Consider the following 14,268-nt stretch of genomic DNA (forward strand, 5'->3'; position numbering starts at 1 on the left):
TTTCTTGCAAGACTTGAAGTATTTTGCTCCATGCTTTTCTTGACTTGATGGTTTGTGAAGAAAAATCTGCCGTTATTCTGATGGGTTTTCATTTAAAAGTGATCTGTTTCTTTTCTTTAGCGACTTTTAGTATACTGTTCCTATGCTGAATTTCTGGAATCTTGATTATTATGTGTCTGGGTGTGGTTTTCATTGGATTGATATTACTTAGAGTTCTATATGCTTCAGTTACAGGATTGTCAGATTGTTGTCCCATATTTGGAAAGTTCTCTGCTATTACTTCTACCCATATTCTTTTTATATCATTTGTATTGACACCTTCCTTCTCATTGATGCCTATTAGTCTCACATTGTTCATCTTTGAATCGTCTTGCAGGTATTGAATTATTTTTTCCTGCCTCCTAGTTGTTTTTAAGAGATCTTTTCTTACCTTTTCACTAGCCGCAATGGTGTCTTTCAGGTCAGAAAGTCTATTTTCACTTTCATGCAAACGGTTTTGCCAGATTGTGATTGAGGTTTTAATTTTCTGTATATCACTTGGAACCTGTTTCATAGATTCTATTTCTTTCCTAAATTGTTTATTCAGAGGTTCCTTCTTTTTTATATTCTCCTCTATTATTTTTTATCAGTGTATTCTTTAGAAGCACTTAGTAATTCTTTGATTAGAGTTACCACTACATTTTTTAGTTCCAAAATTATTTCGGATCTGATTTCTTCTATACCTCTCTGCAGTTGATTCTTTACTGTCAACGCTATTATTTCTGAGATATCTGGCGTGTGATTTCCAGTTTCCTCAGTGCTAGTGTCTTCCGCATTTGTACTGGTTGGACTCGGGACCTGAGACTGCATTTTGTTCCTTCTCTTTGTCATTTTGTATACCACTGTCTTCTGACCTTTATTGAAGAGCTTGGATATCCGGATCTACGAAGTTCAGATTCCTCCAGGTGGGTGTTGCTTGGATCTGGCTTCTGTGCTCCACTTCTTTCTGCTGCAGCCATTAGACTTGAACCCTTTTTGTCTCTCTGGCAAGATGTTCTGCTCCTGAATCAGCTGGGTGGGTCTTGCCTCTAGCCTCTTTGCAGGGAGTTCTGCTGAAGGGTTCTGTGCTGGGCCTGTGCTCTGGGTCTATTCAGGATCCAGAGGACCCCGGGTCGTCTCACTCACTCGCCGGGCCTGCACTCTGTGTCTGTTCAGGATCCCGTGGCCCTCAGTCATCCCACTCACTCGCCAGGCCTGCACTCTGGGTCTGTTCAGGATCCTGCGGCCTGGGTCATCTCACATCTTGCGAACTTTTTTATAAAACTGGAAAATCCAATACCCAAATTCATGTGATAGAGCAAGGGGCCTCCAATGATCTAAAGCAATAAAGACAATAATATACTTTAATAACAAATTGCGGTAATCAAAACAGTGTGATGCATACAGGGCAATCTAGAAATAAACCCATGTATCTATGTCCAGCTGATTTTCAACAATGATGTCATGATCATTCAGGAGAAAAATAATAGTGTCTTCAACAAACAATGCTGGAACAATTGGAGAGCCACATGCAAAAGGATGAGGTTTTATTTGTATATTAAATTATATGCAAAAATTATTTTTAAATTAGTCAATGACTGTAACAAGATCCAAAATCATAAATCTCTTAGAAGAAAGGATAATGATAAATCTTCATATACTTGCACTTAAGAAATGGATTCTTGAGTATGATAGCAAAAACATTAGCAAAAAAATAAAATAAACCTGTTCTCCTCAAAATCAAATTTAAAAAATGTGTTCATTATAGGATACTATCAAGTTGATCCTGGTGATGCGTGCTTGTAATCTCAGTTACTCAGAAGGCTGAGGCAGGATGATCATACATTTGAAGCCAGCCTGAACAAATTAGCAAGACTGTATCATAGTGTAAATTTTTTTAAATGTTAAGGATATAGCACAGTGGTTTACTGCTTACCTACCATGCATATGGCCTTGAGTTCAATATCCATTACTGAATATAATGTAAAACCATGAATGATAACTCAGAATGGGAGCAAATATTTGAAAATCACATCTATGATAGTATTCTAGTATTCAAAATACACAGAGAATTTAAACAACTTGTCAAGAAGATAAATAAGCCAAACAAAATGAACAAAAGATTTGAACAAATTTTTTTCCAAAAAAGATATACAAATGACTAATTAGTACCAGAAAATATATTCAGCAATACTAGTCACTAGGGACATTCAAATAAATACCATATGCGATATCATCTTACATTATTATGATGAGTATAATAAAAAATAGGAATGCAACAAGTGTTGTGGAAGATGTGCAAAACTTAGAACCTAAAATTTTGCTGGCAAGAAAGTAAAATAATATACACATTATGTGAAACATTTTGACCCTTCTTTAAAAAATTAAAAACACAATTATACTATGAGTCTGGAATTATACTTCTAAGTATATACCCAAACAAAATAAAAATCTGTAATCAAACAAATACATATATGGATCCATCCCAAGCACAGGCCCGGTGAGTGTGTGGGAGAGCTTCCGGCTCCTGTGCGCGCAACCATGGCAATTCTCCGGATCAAAACCCAGACACCCCACCTGAGTGAGACCCTCTGTCAAGCCCTTGGGAGACCTACAGGGCCCCTCCCAGAAGACAGCCAAGTGAGTAAGAACTTCTGCTGAGCATTCGGAAACCCCAGACTCAGCCCAAGCACAGGCCAGGCGAGTGTGTGGGAGAGCTTCCAGCTCTGGTTTGCTCTCCCACGGGAACTCTCCGGAACAAAACCCAGGCAGGCCTGGTGAGTGAGACCTTCTGCTACACCCTTGAGACACCTCCACCCCTCCAGAGCCCATCTACCGAGTCCAAAAAAGGGGCACAACAGGTTCACTTCCAATAACTGCAGCGGGAACAAGCTGAGCACAGCACCTAGAATCAAATCAGACACAACTGGATAAATTCAAACTTAATACATCAGATCTCGAATTTCAGTAAATGCAAAGAATATAACAGCACCAAAGCTCTACACCAAAGGTCAGAGGTCTGTGCTATAAAAAATGACAAAGACAAGGAGCAAAATGAAATCTCGGGCCTCAAGCCCACCCAGAACAAGTGCAACGGAAACCAGCACAGCTGGTAAGTATGAATAATAGTGTCTGAAGTAAAGAAAGAATAGCAGAAAGCTATAGAGGAACTCAGATCAGAATAAAACTCTGAAACAAAAAAAAGAAATCTCTGAATTACTAGAGTTGGACGTAAGGAAGAGGAGAAAGGTATAGAGGGACTCAGATCACAATTAATCTTTGAATTAAAAAAGAAATCTTTGAATTAATAGCATCTGAAGTAAAGAAATCAAATGCAGAAAGATGTGGAGGAAATCCGATCTCAAAAAATCTCTGTAGTAAAAGAATTAATAACTGTTTCAAAGAAGACATTGCTAAAAAAAATTAGACGAGAATAGAAAAATGACAGATTCTTTGAATGAGTAACACGGAAAAGAAATAGACCGCCTGAAGAACAGTCAAAGAGATATAGAGGAGCTTACAATCGAAATCACAAGCTTGCAAAACTGTTTGAGTGAAAGTAAAGACAAAGTTTCAGATCTTGAAGACATTGGTGCAGCTAATAGAATGGTAAGAAAGAATCTCTTAAAAACAACTAGGATGCAGGAAAAAAATAATTCATCACCTGAAAGACAATGCAAAGTTTAACAATGTGAGACTAATAGGCATCAATGAGAAAGATAGTGTCAATACAAAAGATATACAAAGAATATGGGCACAAGTAATAGCAGAAAACTTCACAAATATGAGGAAGCAATCTGACATTTAGGTAACTGAAGCATACAGATTGCCAAATCACTTGAAACCAATTAAAAACACAAGATATATAATAGTTAAGATCGCAGAAATCCAGCACAAGAATAATATACTGAAAGCCGCTAGATAAAAGAAGCAGATCACATTCAAAGGAAAACCCATCAGAATTATGGTCGACTTCTCTTCACAAAGTATGAAAGCAAGAAGAGCGTGGAGCAGAGTACTTTAAGTCCTCTATGAAAACAAATTGCAGCTCAGACTACTATACCCTGCAAAACTCTCTTTCAAGTTTGATGGAGAAGTAAAACACTGTCATGACATAGAACAACTAAAGAATTTCATAGTATCAAATTCAATCTTACACAGGCTCCTTAAAAATGTTCTAGAGAGGGACCAAAATGATCAGAACACCAAGAATGTGAACAGAAGGAACCCACTAAATAGGGCAAACAATTAAATACAGGACAAAAAGGAGTGAACAACAGCAGGCAAATTACATGTTGATTCTAAGCCAGCACTTCTCAATTATAACCACCAATGTAAATGGACTCAATTCACCAATTAAGAGAAACAGATTGACGCAGTGGATTAGGAAAAAAAAATCCAAAAATAGGCATTATACAAGAAACACACTTAACTCATAATGAAATTAATAGGCTGAAAGTCAAAGGATGGAAAACAGTACTATGCACCTCAGCACCTCAGAAAAAAGCAAAGATATCATGCTCTTCTCAGACAGTCTCAACTGCAAATCAATAATAAAACAAATGATAAAACAAAATAAAAAAGGCCACTATATACTAGTTAGGGGAAAAGTTCAAGAGGAGTAGGTAACACTTAAAAATATGTATGCACCAAACACAGGAGCACCAAACTATAATAGACAACATTTAATGGACATGAAAAATCTAATATCTGATACCACAATCTTAGCAGAAGACCATAACACACCATTAGCATAAAAAGATTGGTGAAGCAGGCAAAAATTAGTAAAGAAGTAGCAGAACTGAAACAGACATCGGAAGAAATGGACTTAGTGGACATATACAGAGTGTTCCAACAAACCATAGCTAAATATACATTTTTTTCAGCTGCACATGGATCATTTGTGAAACTAGACTACATATTAGTCCATAGGTCATGCTTCAGTATATGCAAGAAAATAGAAATTATCTCATGCATATTATCTGACTACAGTGCAATGAAAATGGAAATAAATGATAAAACAAACCAGAAAAATCCCCTAAATGCATGGAAATTAAACAACACTCTACTCAGCATTCAATGGGGCACAGATGAAATTAAACAAGAAATTCAACAATATCTACAATTCAATGAAAACTCAAGCACAGCTTACTGGTATATACGGGATGCGATGAAAGCAGTTCTCATAAGGAAATTCATAGCTGTGAACTCATACATTAGGAAAACAAAATGGGAACAAATGAACACCCTAATGCTGCACATCCACCATCTAGAAAAGGAAGAGCAAACCAAACCCAGAGCCGAAATATGGGAAGAAATCATAAAGACTAGAGCAGAAATTAATTCAATAGGGATGAAGAAAACACTTCCAAGAATTAACGAATCAAAGGCTGGTTCTTGGGGCCAGGGAGATGGCTCAGTCAGATAAGCTCTTAACTGGCAAACGCAGGGATCTGAGTTCAATCCCCGGTTCTGCCAAAAAAAAAAAAAGGTTGGTTCTTTGAAAGATTAAATAAAATCGATAAACCCCTATCTTACCTCATCAGAAGGAGGAAAGAAAAAATTCAAATACAAGTAATAAGGAATGAAAAGGGTGTAATTACCACAGACGCAGTGGAAATTCAAAAGATTATTAATAGCTACTTTGAGAATCTTTACTCTCACACAATAGAAGACACAGGGGACCGCCCCAGATTCACCCAACCACATATGATAGTGATATATGTGTACCTATGTTTATATCAGCACAATTTGTGATAGTCAAAACTTGGAAACAACCAAGATGTTCATCGCATGAGGAATGGGTGAAAAAGATGTGGTACTTTTATATAGTGGAGTATTACGCAGCTATAAAGAATGAAAAAATTGAAGCATTTATATGTCACTTCAAGATATACTCATAAGTGAAATAAACCAAACACACATGTGTAAATATCATATAGTTTCCCTAGCATAAGAACTAAAAAGAAGAAGCACAAATAGAAAGGTATAAAACAATTAAAAGGAAAGCAAGAACTTTAGTACTAGACAATGAAAAGAGAGCAAGGAGAAGAGTTAGGAAACATGACAGAGGCAAAGACAAACAGTTATATATACAAGATAGGTAAAATAATGATCCTGAGAATCTTCAGAAGATTTCTGAAACTAGGAGTTAATTGGAAGGATTCTCAACCTGACTAACCATATATGCTGACACCTGTGAACTAAGCAACTGCACTGAAGATGGCAATTTGTAAGAGTAGGTTCCTGCTTGGATTGCCTATCATTCTGGCCTTCTGAATATGTGCTGCATTTCATGACATGCCCTTTGCTTCAGTGATGTCTCTCTGGTAGATGTTCATTTAAAAAGAAGGGGGTGGTGAATGAAGGCATGAGACAATGAAAGGAGTGTTGTGGGTCTGTCCTGCTACAATGCTGTATATGTTTCGATTTCTTTTTTTCCATAATTTTATTGAGAATCAAATAGCAATGAGACAGTTTGAAACCAAATTGATTGGACAGTTTCAATAATTAACATATTGCATACATTCTTCCTAGTGGTTAATTGCTGTACAAGATGCGGACATGATATCCTATTTACAAAAACCATTAGAAAAAAATCCCTCTATTCATTATGAGAATGTAACTATATATCTATCCTAACCACATTGAATACACAGATGCAAAATGGACATTCATCTGTATCCCCTTTTTTTTGTCAAATTCTGTTATTTGAATATTATAGGTGTGTTAACTCAGCAAAATATTCTAAAAGAGTCCACTAACCCATAACAGTATTGGGTGTGGAACTCTTGAAGACATAGAGGTAGGCAAAGACTTCATGAACAGAAACTAAATCGCATGGGAAACAGTTGCAAGAATTAAAAACTGGGACGTACTCTTACTGAGAAGTTTTTTCACATCAAAAGAAATTACCAACAAAGTGAAAAGGCAACCCACAAATTTGGAAAAACATCATGACAAATAAGTACTCAGACAAAGTTCTGCTCTCTCGAATTTATAAAGAACTAAAAAACAGTAGGCCCCAAAATTTAAAGACCCAATCCAGAAATGGACATCCGAGATGAACATATGCTTCTCAGAGGATGAAATTAAAGAAACGAATAAATATATGAAAAAATTCTCCACAACACGAGCCATCCATGCAATGAAAATTAAAATAATATTGAGATATCCTCTCACCCCAGAAAGAATAGCTATCATAAAGAAACCACTCAACAACAAATGTTGGAGAGGCTGTGGGGAAAAAGGAACCCTTCTCCACTGCTGGTGGGAATGTAGACTGGTGCAACTATTATGGAAAACAGTGTGGAGACTCCTTAGAAAAGTTGGACTGGAAATGCCATTTCAACCAGCTATTCCTCTACTGGGAATTTTCCTGTAGGATCTGAAAACATCATATTGATTTCTGAACTTAAGTCTAAACTTATACAATAGTTTATTCCTATTTTTAAATATATTTTAACTTTTAATGTTTTAATTTTTTTCATCATATTCTCTAGGGACTTACAGTTTAATGTATCAATACTTGATGAAAAATACCTTTCCATGTTATGCCTAAATGCTTGATATTTAGACAGATAGTGAGGATAAGCTCAACAGCCTAGGTTGTATTGTAATAACAATAAGCTTTTCTTCTGGAGAGTTAACAACCTATGTTTGCAGACCAAAATTAGAGAAAAAAGAGGGCTGCAAGGAAGGCCAACATTTTGGCCCTAGCATTCCAAGGTCAATTAAGATTCAGGACATATGAGAACTTGTACTTTAACGTCATGTAACTCAGTAGTGTCCCAAATTTTCTGATCAGGGAGATTATGAGGCCAAAGAGGAAAGTGATCGATCATGTAAAGTGTAACTAATGAGAGTCATAAGATTAGAAAATATTTCATTAGGCATTCACACAGAGCAAATTGGTCAAGCAATGGCCTTGACTCATCCACATGGGTAACACTGACAAAGGATCTACAATCTGAGGTACAGGTTCTCAGGATAAATCCTGAGGGGATTTGACAGTGTTTCTCATATACAAAAGCTATCATTCTTGTTCCACAGTTCTTGATTAATCTTTGTCTTAACTATCCAGCAGAAAAGTATAAAAACAATGTATAAGATGTAAAAGAATGTTATGTTGAGCTTAGAGAATTCAGGTCAACAACTTCTGACATTGCCAGTAATGGGGAAGACCCAGTATTATTATGGACTTGTGAACTATTTTGGAATATTTTGCTGAATTCACACACCTCTAATATTTAAATGATGGAACTAAACCTAAAAAGGGGATACAGATGAATGGCCATTTTGTATCTGTGTATTCAAAATGGTTAGTATAGACATACAGCTACATTTTCTTAATTCAATGATTAGAGGGATTTGTTCTAATAGTGTTTGCAAAAAGGATATCATGTCTGCATCTTGTTCAAAAAATAACCACTAGGAAGACAGTATGCAATATGTTAATTATTGAAACTGTCCTAATTTGACTTGAAACTGTCTCATTGCTATTTTTTCTCAATGAAATTATGGGAAAAAAACAGTGTGGTAGAAAGCACAACTAGAACAGGGAAGGAGGTCTGGAGCCAAGCGATTTCAGATGACATTTGAAGTCTGCATAGTCCTACAGATAAGACACTGTGACTACTGGATTACATTGGGTTATTTTGCTGAATTCATGCACCTACAATATTTAAATCACAGTGGAATATCCATCTCTGACAAAACTGAACAAAAGAGGGGATATAACTGAAGGACCATTTTTTATCTGTAGATACAAAACAGTTAGGATAGATATACATCTACTTTCTCTTAATTCAATGAGAAGAGAGATTTGTACTAGTAGAGTTTGTACAGATATCATTTCTGCATCTTGTACTATTTACAACCACTACGAAGACAACAATATGCAATGCTATAATTATTGAAACTGTCCTATTAATCAGTTTTCAAACTGTCTCATTGCTATTTATGTCTCTATAAAATTAATAAAAAGATAAAATAAATTAATAGGAGAGAACAGAATTACTGTTTAGGACTTCAGCTCTCATTAAAGTCATCACTGTTATCTATTGGCTGAATGGAACTTTTTATTTTCATTCAAATTTATGTTGGAATCTATTGAATTACACTTATTTTCTCCCTTTTGAGAACTTTTCAGAAATGTGACCTTGCATACTGTCCACAGGGAGAGAGAAGAACCACTGTCTCAGTTTTGATCAGGTAACATTCAGCATCACATACTACTTGTATTGGAAGGTACCTCTCATTTATCACTTTAAAATTTTAGGGGCGTCTCCTGGTTGCCCTAGGCACTCGGCCAATGGCCTATGAGAATGCCCTGGGAGCCTGCTGTTGGCAGCCCTATCCGGGAGGCTCCATGGGTCCCAGGGGAACTGACGTGGCTCCAAGTCCAGCCCATGGGTGGGAAGCAAGTTAAGGATTTATATGAAGCTCAGAAGTAGACAGTGCCAGACAACAAACAGTACTTGGAACACCTTTGTGAGGTTACTGAGGCAGCATTTCCTTCTACTGCTGTTGAGATGACAGAAATTGTTTGAATTCAGTATGAAATGAAAATGTTAAAGGTATTAGTCAGCAAATGAGGGTCCTCTAAATATTAAAACACACCACCAAATGCTGAATTCAAACCAGGATTCCAAGAAGGAGTTCCAAATGCTAGTGTGATAATGCAAGTTTCAGAGAGGATTGTTGTAGCAGCAAATAATGAAGATGTTTCTTTTTCAAATCCAGCAGATGTTGACTATATTCAGTGGACTCTTTTAAAACCTCTGGCACTAAAAACACCACCTCATGTACTTACACGAAGTGAGAGATGGCTAGATTTTCTGGACCTAGAAAGACCTCCAAGCCTTCAAAGTGATGAAATCTGTGCAGTTTTCGCAGGCTAAAAGAGAATGCTCTATGAATGAAAATGCTGTTCACCAAAATGGACAGCTGGTCAAAAAACGATTCTATACCTATGTTGCGCGGTGGGTCTGTCACCGCCACTTTCAATCCTCATCATAACAACGTCAGGCATGGCATTTCAAATGTAGATGCAACAATTGAAGGAACAGTAGTTGATATAACTGTTGTAGATGCAGCTTCATTAAAATTATAGATAAACTAAACAGATGCCTACAACTCTAGAAGAGGAAAACAAAGAATGTGCTAAAAGAGAAATGGTCATGTATTCAATTCCTGTTTCTTTCTGGCTACTTAATAGCTGACTCTGGTTTCGCCACTAAAGGTAACCTCAGCACTCAGATATATTGTCTTAGCTGCTGGAGGATTTTTTTTTTTTTGCTCAGAATGCCTTCAGGGCAGGTTTGGCTGGCTTGAGTTCTGGGAATCGAACTGCAGCAACCTGAGCCTGACTGCTTTGTTGAAGCAGGCACTTAAAGAGCTGAGCTAAGGGCAGGCCCCGAAAACAAATCAGTAACTATTAACATTTTTTTTTAGTGGAACCGGAGATTGAACTCAAGCCTTTGCACTTGCCAAGCAAGCACTTATTCTACTGAGCCATCTCCCCGGCCCTTCAGCTGCTGGAAATATAAAGGATTTACAAATGTCTTTGTTTCTGTCTTCGCAGGTTATGCGATTTTATATAGCCCATTCCCTAAAAACATGTATTTCTTCTAGAAAGTAGGGGAAATGACCTATATTTGTAGAAGTAAGGTATATTCCGTCCCTCTGTTGTATTCTCAGGGTTGGGGATGGCTCAGTAGAATAAGCCCTTTCCTGGAAAGCGCAAGGGCCTGAGTTCAATACCCAGTTCTGCAGGAAGAAGAAAGAAAGAAAGAAAGAAAGAAAGAAAGAAAGAAAGAAAGAAAGAAAGAAAGAAAGAAAGAAAGAAAGAAAGACTTGGAACAAAATATGGTCCATGTCTCTGTTGTATTCTCTTTAAGCTAGTTCTGTAGTAACATCTTAGGTAAAAATTTTTTGCATGTATTGTAAATAGGTTCTGTTTTGTTATTTTTTAATTGGTTTTTAACCTCATCAGTCTGCACATGTGATTCTCTGAAAGGGAGAGAAAATGAGTCAAGAATGATTTGGAAAGGTATCTGTAAAAGAAAATAAGTGTTTTGTGCTGTTTTTCACTAGTAAGCAGTTTTCAAAAAAATATTTCTTCATTTTAATGAGAAAATAAAATAGCACTGAAACAGTTTAAAAACAGTAGGACAGTTACAATAACTAATACACTGCATATTGTTTTCTTCATAGTGGTTATTCAGAGGATAAAATGCAGACATATCTTGTCTAAACAATGTTAGTACAAATCTTTCTTCTCATTGAACTAAGAGAATGCAGTTGCATATCTATCCTAACTATTTTGTATATACATATATATATATATTTTTTCCACTACAAAATCATCTTTTATTTATGTCCCCCTTTTTCTTTGTTTTGTCAGAGATGGGTGTTCCATTGTTGTTAGAGAAGCTGTATTTGGCTAAGTCTTTAAAAGTTCTTTTCATACCAGTTCAAATATTGTAGGTACTTGAATTCAGTAAAATAACCCAGTCCCACTAGCAGGCAGTTTTGTTAATAGACATTTTTGCACCACCTTTCAACATTAACACTTTTGAAGTCATGGTCTGGTACCAGATTTAAGAAAATCAAACCGCCTAACATTTCATGATCAACTATACAAATTAAATTAATTCCTAACAATGCAGAAGTAATATATACGTGGTGTGAATGCTATTTTAATTTGCTTTTACAGATAGTTTTCTATAAAATACATTTTAATAAGTCCATGTGTGAACAGTTTTTTAAAAAAGACAGACTAAGGTACAAATGTAGTGTATTTAATAAACTGTCAACCAAAAACCAGAACTTATTAGAAATGCTTGCTCATCTTTGTGGGACTCTCATAGAACAAGATATTAGCAATGCACTCTTTTACTGTATATGTGTTTGCATACCCTTATATATTTTCTTGAATAGATAACTGGATATAGAATGGCTATGTCTGATAATGAGCATATATTTAACTTCTTAAGCAACTGCTGGGATTCTACTCATAGCATGGCATCATGAAGATTTCACTGGATCTGCTTATGGGTGAATATATGAAAATCATTTTCGAGGCAACCATTTAAAGTCTTTGGAAATTGTTTCTGGGACACATAGAAAATAAAGAACATTTATTGAACAAAATCTACTAAAATAATAAGAACTGAAAGAGCCTGTAGTATTTTAATACTTGTGACATCCTTCTCATTCTAAGGTCAGTAACATGAAAAATATATATTAGTGGAGTCAAGAGTGTAGGGTGTCTCTCTTTTCAGCTTCCAGCTGGTTGTAATACCAGGAAGGACAAATTTCATCTTATCCTCCTAATATACCAATGAAATTAAAACCTAGATAAGTGTGCTCAAATATTGGGAGCTTCCTTTTTTCACCAAATTATGACACTAGACTGAAAACAGATCATAGCAATGTGAAAAAAACTAGGCCTTGATGTCCTTGCCACAGCTCATGGGGAGGAGCAAAGCAAGCAGACTTACTAAAGCAATTGTCTCCTCTCCAGCAACCAAGTTTTCAGCATCTAAAGTGAGAATGCTATTCAGAAAGAAGTATTCCAAATTCCGTGCCCCAAACACAAGAGCTACATAGTTCTGAGATTTTTTTTTCCAATTAGAATATATTTTTAAAATAGGCATAAAGAATTATATACTTCTTAGGTTTAAACATAACTGCAAAAAGCTAACCATATACAACCTTGAAGCAGGACAGTCACACAATATTCCGTTGCCTGTCTCTTGATTTCATTCACCACCTCCTTTTTTGAACAACCATCTACCCGAGAGACAACATAGTAGCAACTGGCATGTCATGACAAGCAGCCCATATTTAGAAGATCAGAATGACAGGCACTCCAGGCATGAAATTACTATTACCGATTACCATCTTCAGTGCAGTTGCTTAGTTCACAGGTATCAGTATATATAGTTAGTCAGGGTGAGAATCTTTCCAATTAACTGCTAGATTCAAAAATCTTCTGGAGATTCTCAGGATCATTGCCTTGCCCATGTTCTACATATAACTGTATGGCTTGACACTGTCATGTTTCCTAACTCTTCTCCTTTCCCTCTCTTGATTAATTAGTCCTCAAGATCCTGCTTCCTTTTACTTGTATTATACCTTTCTATTTGTATTTCTTCTTTTGAGTTCTTAGACTAGGGAAAAAATAGGATATTTACACATGTGTGTCTGGTTTATTTCATTTATGAGTAAATGTTCAAGAGGCATCCACTTCAATATAAAGGCTTCGAGTTTATCACTCTTAATAGCTAATACTCCACTGTGTAAAAATACCCATCTTTTTCAACCATTCCTCAGGTGATGGGCATCTTAGTTGATTCCAAGATTTGGTTATCACAAATTGTGCTCCTATAAACAAAGGCACACATATACCACTACGATATGATGATTTCAGATCCTCTGGGAAAATTCCCAGTAGAGGAATAGCTGGTTTAAAGGGGATTTCCAGTCCAAGTTTTCTAAGGAGTTTCCACACTGATTTCCATAACAATTGCACCAGTCTACATTCTCACCAGCAGTGGAGAAGGGTTCCTTTTTCCCCACAGCCTCTCCAACATTTCTTGTTGGGTGATTTCTTTATGATAGCCATTCTTTCAGGGGTGAGATGATATCTCCACTTTGTTTTAATTTGCATTTCATGAATAGCTAGTGATGTGGAGCATTTTTTCATATATTTATTTGCTTCTTTAATTTCATCCTCTGAGAAACGTGTGTTTATCTCGGATGTCCATTTCTGGATTGGGTCTTTAAATTTTGGAGTCCTAGTGTTTTTTAGTTCTTTATAAATTCTAGAGAACAAACCTTTGTCTGAGTACTTATTTGTCAGGATTTTTTCCAAATTTGTGGGTTGCCTTTTGACTTTATTGGTAATTTCTTTTGACTTGAAAAAAATTCTCAGTAAGAGTAGGTCCTAGTTGTCAATTCTTTCAACTGTTTCCCATGCGATTTGATTTCTGTCCATGAACTCTTTGCCTACCCCTATGTTTTCAAGAGTTCCTCCTACTTTCTCTTCCAAGAGATTTAGTGTCTGTGCTTTAATGTTTAGATCTTTAATCCATTTTGACTTTAGTTTAATGCATGGTGATAGACCTTGGTCAAGTTTAAGTTTGAAGTTAATTGGAAAGATTCTCACCCTGACTAACTATATATACTGATACCTGTGAACTAAGCAACTGCACTGCAGATGGTAATCTGTAATAGTAGTTT

At 36.2% G+C, this 14,268-nt stretch overlaps 2 pseudogenes; both read left to right on the forward strand.

The window, feature by feature from the left end:
* Positions 1-9,448, forward strand: part of LOC101589151 — a 28,273-nt pseudogene extending 18,825 nt beyond the window's left edge.
* A 187-nt stretch (positions 9,449-9,635) lies between these two features.
* Positions 9,636-10,259, forward strand: LOC101589940 (annotated as a pseudogene).
* Positions 10,260-14,268: the final 4,009 nt, after the last annotated feature.

This window comes from Octodon degus, unplaced genomic scaffold (genome assembly GCF_000260255.1).
Source record: "Octodon degus isolate 3935 unplaced genomic scaffold, OctDeg1.0 scaffold00337, whole genome shotgun sequence".
In the NCBI taxonomy this organism is placed as follows: domain Eukaryota; kingdom Metazoa; phylum Chordata; class Mammalia; order Rodentia; family Octodontidae; genus Octodon; species Octodon degus.